The sequence below is a fragment of the Amblyomma mixtum genome, chromosome 2, assembly GCF_055824585.1.
Source record: "Amblyomma mixtum isolate Tamu chromosome 2, ASM5582458v1, whole genome shotgun sequence".
Lineage (NCBI taxonomy): Eukaryota > Metazoa > Arthropoda > Arachnida > Ixodida > Ixodidae > Amblyomma > Amblyomma mixtum.
This window is the reverse complement of record NC_143013.1, coordinates 217,433,919-217,439,893: the sequence shown is the minus strand read 5'-3', so window position 1 is coordinate 217,439,893 and position 5,975 is coordinate 217,433,919. Positions and strand designations below refer to the sequence as shown.

Below are 5,975 nucleotides of genomic sequence, written 5' to 3'. Positions count from 1 at the left end.
TCAGGACCCGTGAGTCACTTGACAAACGACTGCGCAACAGTTTTTGCGGCTTTTGTATTCTTAATTCCTTGATGCTGCGTTTGCAGCGTACGATGCCACAAAAACCACATCGTGAACGCAGCTGCGGATGCACCAAGCTTTTCCTTTTTTTTCTTTGTTGAGGTTGACGGAATTTTACGTGGAACTGTCATGTGCCATTTTTCTGCGCAGACGCCTGTCACGTGATAGATCGCAACTTTCTTTCATGCATATAAGAGGGGGAGCGGTTACAGGAGACCGAATGAAGCGCTGTTGCAGCAAAGTCTACTTTTGGAAACCAGATTTCGCGCATACGTAAGCTCTTTTGCATTTAAAGCGAAGCTCTTATGTTGGTAACATGAGGCAGTATGCACCGCTGAGAATTGGAAATTTTGCCGACGCATTGTCAGCATTTTTAGCGCGCCGGCCTGATTTTTGATTGTCACGATGTGATTGTTTTACGACAAATTGTTGATGCCATAGCCATAAGAGAGTTTTAAAATTTTGCTATGCTCTTTTCTAACAGGACGTTTCCTCTCAGATGAAAAGGAGGGGTGGTATACATTTAAACGAAGCTCGGTAGCGGCGGGAATGTAATTTTAGCTCATTAGATTAGAGCGAGCAGTGCCGACCAGTTATTACCGAAGGAAGATCCAAGTAATATGACATCAGTACAAGCTATTTTTACAGCCGGGAACTTTTGGTTAGCACTCGAGAGTCCACGACTAGCTATTCTTAGTTCCTCGATATGTCTTAATGTCATTTAATTAGTTACTTTAGCTAATCTGCACAATTTGTTATTGATGATCTATTTTAGATGAACTATTTTACTTAACACAGAAAGTGCATCTTAGCGTTAGCTATTTTGTACTCGTAGCCGAGAATTCTTCCTGGAACAGGTGGAATTTTGATATTGTTTTCACCTAAGAGAACTAACTTGTCTATCATTTTCTATTTTCCTTGCCTCACCGCATGTGGTGGCTCAAAATTTACTTAAAATTACCAGTAAGTGTTCCATCAGTGAACTATAACTGGAGTTGATTATTTGTGCTTAACCTCATGTTCCTGATTGCAGTTACAATACGGGGTGTTTCAGCGAATTTGTGACATGCTTTAAAAAATCACAGCGTTCTCTAAGAATATTTGTCTAGCGAGCGGTTATAGGGAGTCGTTTTGGGCAGGTCACCGTATCTTATAGGTGCACTGAAGAGGAATCTGAACTTGTCTTTTTGCCGCGGGAACTCGATCTACACGTTCCGAGCTTTCTTAGCAACTTCGATTTATTTCCCTGTGTGGCCGATTTCCCTAATTAAATCGAATTAACATCCGGCTCCCGCCTTTTTTTTTTTTTGAATTCTCCCTCGTACGTTGGTCGGAGTCGATCAACGCGTGGAGTGCCTTTCACCCAGTCCCGTGGCGGCTTGCCGCTCTGCCATCGGCGGAGTAATACGTAGTAGTCCGTAGTAGCAAATAGTCCGCGCGTATTTTTTATTTCTTCGGGCTTATTTTGCGGCTATATTATCTGCGAATGAAACTATTTATTCATGGAAACCTAAAAAACAAAATACAGCGAAAGCAAAGCCTCCACGGGACTGGGTGAAAGGCACTGCACGCGTTGGTCGACTCCGCCCACCGTACGAGGCAGAATTAAAAAAAAAGGCGGGAGCCGTACGTTAGTTCGATTTAATTGGGGAAATCGGCCACACAGGGCAATAAGTCACTGTTTATAAGAATGCTAGGAACGTGTAGATCGAGTTCCCGCGGCAAAAAGACAAGTTCAGAATCCTCTTCAGTGCACCTTTAAACGCTTCTAATTTTGTAATGAACAAAATTAGCTATATTCTCAAAGGTCAAATTTAGCGCAACATTTTCGAACTATAGTTTGCATAGCGAGTTGAGAAGTTCCCTGCCCGCAGAAATCTTCTCGTGATAATGCGCTCTCAATCTCCAGACGTGAGCACCTGGAGAAATGTCCCGATTGAAGAATGCGGAGAAGCAGAGATGCAAGGAACTAGCCCAGCAGAAATCATCACGTGATAACGCGCTCTCACTAAGCAGACGTTTGCAGCTGGCGAAATTCCTCGATTGAAGAACGTGGTATATAGCAGAGATGCTGATAACCAGCCTGCAATCGTGGCGATTATTTAGAGATGAACACGGGAACTCCATTTAATCATAATCATGATGCCTGAGCAGGAGCACCAGCACGCCGCCCCGTTCGAATCCGTAGGACAGAACATTCCTTGCGGCATCGTGATTCTGGCAAAGGAAGCGGCTGTCGACATCGCACAGCCATCACTGTGACCGGTGGCCTGCTCATACTTTGCGGCTTTGTGTTGCCGATTTTCTCCACTCGGGGCATCATTCGGGGTGCTAACATCGCGACTAAGTAGCGCGTTGTCACAGAAAAATTATTAGACCTCGCGGGATCTACTTTAAGCTAAAGATAGAAGGAACCATGCCGTAGTCACTTCGGAGAAGACAGTTGATATGAGCAATTATATATTTGCTCTGCAACTTCTGCATTAAGCATTTAGCGCTAACGTTGACGATTAAAACTTTAGATAATTTATACTTCGTAATTATCAAATTGGAGAGAAAGTGAGAGAAAGAGGGAATGCAGGGAAGTTAACCAGAAGAGCGTTCCGGTCGGTTACTCAGCACTGGAAGACAGGGATGAGGGGTCATAAAAGAGAAAGAGGGAAGGAGCACTCAAAAAGATATTCGGAACTTGTCAAGACGGCTGTATCTAACCCTGCACTAGTCCAAAACTTCGTCGTAGATCACGTTGTTTTTTAAAGCTTGACACAAGTTAACTTAAGTACAGATTTATGTGTTCCAGCTTTTTCTCCTTGTAGTTCAACACCTTCCACTAACTGTTGCTGTGCTTTGGTCTTCTGCACTGGATTGTCTGAAGATGAAGAGTGCGCTCAGTAATGTAGGTGATGCTTGTAATTAGCTGTTTGACCGTTGCTGGAATGCCTGGCTTGCAGGCTCACTCAAGTACAGTTATTTATCGCCCAGAGAAAGCTGGAGCACCATGATGTTTTAAGTAATAACCGCATCACCTTTTTCCGGGTGTTATCGTGAGTACTAATGTTGACGCACGTGTTGCATGCAGTGCAGCAAAGGGTTCGAACAACCGTTCGTAATGATGTCCGGAAAACAAAACTTCGGCTTGAAGAGCACCGTACTGGTTGTCATCTTGCTCCTATGCGGTAAGGCTTGCTCGATGTGAATTTTTCATGTGCTATGAATTTATCTATCTTACGATCCGCAATCATATTGATGAATAAGCTGTATGTTTTTAAAGAGTATCCAGCGGACGCATTAATATTCACGTCTTTCGTTAGGCTCGTGCTTAGCCCAAAGCAAAGGAATCGCTTTAGCGTGTACAAGAGCGACAAGAACCTAACAAAAATAGCACATAATTAACAGGGCAAACCATGCACATGATTAATGGTACTAGCTGACTTCGTGCTTCAAGCAAATATTTGAAGAAATATTGCCCTGCAGGTCGCTTGGGGTTTCATGCGCGCTGGCTCAGAGATCTTTCTTCAAATGCTCATATCCAGCTGAATCTCAGAGCTGATTTTGGATCCTAATTATCCCGGAGAATAACGCCCGTGAAGATATAAAATGGACTTTACACGCGTGTGCTGTTCGCTTCTCTGGTTAACTGCTTACACCTATGGAACGCGCCACCTGATATTGTTCTGAGCAATTCTTCATTTATTGTATCTTTAATTTTTACAATGAAGCAAGGTGATGGAAGGTTCCCGTCTTGCCTAAACCTCTTCAAGCAGCCTTCAGAAAACCTTCACGAAATTCATGAAATTTGAAACTGCGCTCTGTGGTTGACAGGTTTGGTGATATTGACGCCAGCGCTAGTGCAGATGAAATCGAACGAGGGAGAATGAGTTTTAATACTTTAGTGCAGCCACCTACGGTGTCTCCTTCTTAAGCCGGAGTAAATCATATGTGTAACGACATATTTTTGGCTGCTGTCATCACCACAGCGTTTACTCATACTGCGCCACTGTAATAAACGGCCGAGGGTCTTATCCAGGCGAAAACTATACACGTAGCAGCAACAAAATTACTGCGCTCCGTAGAATCGAAGAATTGCGTGCAAGGAGGAACCTGTGTCTTGCGGAAGCTATTACCTTCCGGAAAATAAATTCCAGACGCCCATCGCAATTCGTCACACCGGAATAGAAATTTGACTCTCTATGTCTGAGCTACGCTGTGTGCCTTTTGTTTTTTTATCAGGAACGAGTGAGGCCTCAAGTGTTCCAGGAACTGGAAGCAGCGGTTCAGGATCAATGCCAGGCTCCGGTATGGGTAACGGAAGTTCCTCAGGAATGGGAAGTAGTGGAGGAGGGACGATTCCCGGCCTTGGAGGTGGCGGAAGCGGAGGCATGCCTGGATTGGGAGACCTATTTCCTGGAATCGGAAACCCATTTCCTGGACTCGGAACTGGCGGAAGCGGAGGAATTCCGGGCGCAGGAGGCTCTGGAACAGGGTCGATACCAGGAATTGGGTCCAGTGGAAGTGGCAGCTCCGCAGGAACGGGGAGCTCTGGAACCGGGCCAACGTCTGGCGCCGGAGCTAGCAGCAGCGGAAGTCTTCCAGGCGTGGGAGGAACCGGAACCGGAATAATACCAGGCCTCGGATCTGGCTCAAGTGGGACTTCTGGGACTGGAGGCGCTGGAGGTACTGGAGCAGGGCAGATGCCAAGCACGGGAACAGGTGGAAATGGAAGCAGTCAGGGATAAAAGGTCGCTGCGTCTGCAAGGTAGCATATGCTTGCCGGACGGGTGGAAGTGGACCTCTGTCGCAGAGGGTAAAAAAAACCCCCTGCTTAGTATGAGTTCAAGGAAGACAACCCATAGAACGTCCGAATTTGTACTGACCTTATCCCGCTAAAATAAAGGTTACATGAAGTAAAAAAGCGTCTCTTGCTAACTCTGTGCATATACAGTCCTCGCGTGCTAATCTGTTCGGTCGTTCAGTAACCTCGCACAAGACCTAGTGGAGATATCAGGGAGCTTTTGCAGCACTTTGTAATCATTGTAAATAAACGCGCCCAGCGATTAGAACGCCTTTTCATGACCATTAGAAACTCCGCAATTGAAAAATTCTTCCTCGTCCGAGGTTAGAACCCAGGGGCACCGCCACCCCGGCGAGTCACTCTGCCAACCGAGCTAACCAACAAAGCTAAGTTTGCGCTACCTTGGGTGAATCCCATAAAACACACTAAGCTTCCAAATGTGCAAGATACGGAAATGGCGCCCAAGAGTCATAAGAGCTACTCTAAAACGCCGTAAGAAATCGGATGACGTGTCTAACAGATATTTGAATACTCGCACCGCGTCCATGTGCTCTGCGGCACAGCCAGTTGGTGGGACTGCACGAGTTGAGCGAACTTTTTGAGAATTAGCAATGCTATGTTGTACTGAGATCGGAGCCGAGAGGTGCTCGAATGCTGCGGACGTGCTTTATGCTATCCTGTTAAATATGCTATTCTCAGCATTAAGTAAACAAGAACGCAACTCATTGCTATCAGGAACGCACGTAACCTCCCAGTGAAATGAAGGGACGGGGGCGACACGAACAAAACTTCGTCACGATATTCTTACAGCTCCGCCGCATTCAGAGAAATGCGGGAGACCTGATTGTCAGGCATGAAGATCTTCAACCTGCTTTAAATTCACACTACTTGACCCTCCAAATCTTCCTGAAAAATTTCGTCACAAAGGTCTTTCCATATCCTCTGGGTATGAAAAACAAAGCACTCAAGTTTTTTGGGAAATTATCTTCTTTCAGGTTCAAGTTACAAATAGACCTCGGCGTCCCTTTAAGCAATCTCTGCCGCCATTACATTTTTCAATTGGCCGTGCATTTTATATATTTCTAAATAAAGCGGCAACATCCGCCATAACAATGATCGAGGA

The 5,975-nt window shown here is 45.4% G+C and overlaps 1 long non-coding RNA gene across 1 annotated transcript; it reads left to right on the top strand.

Annotated features, from left to right (window-relative positions):
* The first annotated feature begins 292 nt into the window (after positions 1–292).
* On the top strand, positions 293–4,976 carry LOC149362575 (uncharacterized). Its single transcript, XR_016289017.1, has 3 exons — positions 293–333; positions 3,140–3,236; positions 4,291–4,976. It is a non-coding gene; the product is annotated as an uncharacterized LOC149362575 (long non-coding RNA).
* Positions 4,977–5,975: the final 999 nt, after the last annotated feature.